We start from the raw sequence: 2980 nt of genomic DNA on the forward strand, positions 1-2980 counted from the left end.
GTTTTATGACTTTGGAGGGGAGCTGAAGCTATAGGAATGTGAGAAACGCTCAGACATGTCGAGATCAGGCTGACCCCCTCCCACGCTCATCTCCCATCCGGATGGTTTATGCTCAAAAGTGTTTGTATGGAATACAGAGAATTGTATGGAATAAAATGATTGTTGACTGAGCATTTATACACCGAGTGTTGTCCTTCCTTCAGCCCAAAGATCAAAGAACTGAGATTACACCTGATGCTGGCTACAATGCTGACAGTATACTTAGCCAGTGCTTCTGTGATGAGTGGGGTTAGAGGTGATGTGCAAGCTCTGCTCCAAAAGAGGCATGATAGATATGTCCCATACATCCACTGCTACATCCACCAACTGCACTTAGTGGTTGTGCATGCCATGCAGAGTAAGCCGTGTGTGAATAGATATTTTTGTTTATCTAGTTCACCCTAGAACTTTTTTTCACCACCACTATGTCCTCAATAAACATGATGCACCTTGTCTAAAAAGGCTGCTTGAGATCAGATGGGCAAGCCACTATGAGGTGAGAATGTGCATTGTGGATAATCAAGAAGAAATCCTTAGTATCCTGTCTGAGATAACAGAAGATGATGATGCTGCAGTTGACCTGTGCACTGAGGCATCAGGCCTGCTATGACAAATTCAGAGGCATCACTTCTCTGAGAATGGAAAGTTCCTAGTGCGAGTGCTTGGTGTCTTAAAACCAGCAAATGCTATTCTACAGTCTCAGTCAGCTGATCTTTGCAGTGCTTCTGAGGTTGTTAGTGTAGCACTTGATCTCCTGCTGAGGATTAGTCACATCCAACAAAGAGAAGGACAACAATATAGCAAACACCTAGCTCAAAGTGTTATGCTCTCAACTTTGGGCCATACAGGCTCTGGTGCCCCTACCATTTCTCCCCATCAGTCTCTCAAAAGATCCCTGCTCAACATCCTTGACAGGGCCATTTCAGAAATGGAAACTAGATTTTCACACAAGAATACTGACCTGATGAGAGACAAATCTAGTCTTGCAACAAAATCTAGCACATTTCTAGATCTCACCCTGCTGCACCCTCTGGCTGTGATGGCTGATGGCACTGTAGCAGATGTTGTAAGTCTGAAATATGAAGTTCTTGTGGCAAAACAGATGCTGCTCAAAAATGTTCAAAGGAAACAAACCTGTCCACTGTGTGTAAAGCCCTGCAGGAGTACAAGGAAGCCTTTCCTGAGTAACAGCCCTGGTAAATGGTGTATCTTCAGCATTGTGTGAGAGTTCCTTCTCCACTTTGTCACAGATCCTAACCCCCTATCGTCGCATCATGTTGCATATTAGAAAGAGGAATTTGGTGATCTTGGCCCATGAGAAGTCCATAACAAATAACTTGGACATTGTCATGGTTCGATTTTTTGAGGAAGAGACATACGACTAGAAGTCCATAATGGGTCAACACAAATTATTTTATTAAAACACACAGTACTGTGTGGGAAGAAACTTGCAACAGCCACCCTACAATCTTCCAATCTCCCTCGAGCAGACCGCTCCCCATCCTTATATTACCCTGATGACATCACAGCCAGATCTTACTGGAAATGATAACAGTTCCAAAGTTCTCCTTATATAGACATCCGATACTAGTTTCGAGACAAACAACTTTGTGATATGTTGTGCAATTTTGTGAGACTGTGTGTCCAACCGAGAGATTGTCCTGAGACGACCTCCCTGTTCTTAGTACGTGCAGGAGTGAACGTGCGTACTTTCCATGACTCTCTATGTGCATGTTGGTGTGGGCCTGAATATGTGTGTAGGTGAATGTAGAAGGCCCTACTGGACCCACAGCTTCGAGAGGTGTGAATACAATGATATGGATACCATTTGCAACAGCTTAAGCAGATAGAAAGAATAATAGAGAACAACAATAGACTAATTAAAGTGATGATAATATGCATACATTAATATTTTGCTCAGATTACCATAGATATAATTCAGAGATTATTCTGTCAACTGGTTCGACAATGATGAATGATTGATCAATGATAGTTCTGATTATAAATCGTCACCATAAGAATACAAAATAAAATATCTCTTGTCCACACTCCTCCTCTTTGGCCATTGGCCAACCTTTACCAGAATTTGTCTCACTCCTCCGTCCAGGCGGCTTCTCGCAACGGCATCATATACCCCGGACCAGCTGAACCAGCTGAACCAGAGTCTAGGGCCCTGCTTACCAGTTTTACCAACACTCGCCTTACCAGAGGAATGAGACAACATCCGATCATCAATATACCTGGAAAAACTATAAGAGAAAACATGGCAGACATAAACACACCCTTCCATTGCCCAAAAACAGACGTGATCCAGTCTCCCAGCCCCGTGTTCACGCCTGATTGCTCATGCATGGTTCTAAATAACGTTTTCAGATTCTCAAGCGCCCGAGTGACCGTTCCGTCCGGAGCAGTATTGTTGGGAATAAAGGTGCAGCACATGTCACCAAACATTGCACATACTCCACCTTTCTCAGCCAACAACATGTCCAGAGCCATTCGATTTTGGACTCCCATTAAAGACGTCGGACCTAATTGTTCCCACCTGAGCCAACCTCGCGCTTGAATTTTTTCTCGACGACTCGATCGGTTTGGACTCTGGAGCGGATAGACCTCTGCGTCTGGGCAATTCACCTGTCTGCCAATAAACAAACAAACACATTATAACACTTATTAACCCCAACATCCCCATTATTTTCCAATTTTCCCACAATTTCATGATCACTGTTCCCAGGCTCTTTTACTTTCACTTCGTGATAAGAGTATAACGTTATGAGTATAAAAGTAAAAACCGTACAAAACTATTACGATTCCTTTAAACTATCAAATACTTTAGACTAGAGCCCTAGCCTATTAGGAGCCTGGAATGAATTAATGCTTGGCATGTCACGCTCCTCTTCTTTCTTCGTGTCCCCAGGTAGACTGCTGGGGAGAACCGCGGCAC

At 43.5% G+C, this 2980-nt stretch overlaps 1 pseudogene; it reads left to right on the forward strand.

Moving 5' to 3' along the window:
* The first annotated feature begins 279 nt into the window (after window positions 1-279).
* LOC146379843 (uncharacterized) lies at window positions 280-1424 on the forward strand (annotated as a pseudogene).
* Window positions 1425-2980: the final 1556 nt, after the last annotated feature.

This window comes from Perissodus microlepis, chromosome 9 (genome assembly GCF_051167445.1).
Source record: "Perissodus microlepis isolate ML-2025 ecotype Zambia chromosome 9, ASM5116744v1, whole genome shotgun sequence".
Taxonomy (NCBI): Eukaryota; Metazoa; Chordata; class Actinopteri; order Cichliformes; family Cichlidae; genus Perissodus; species Perissodus microlepis.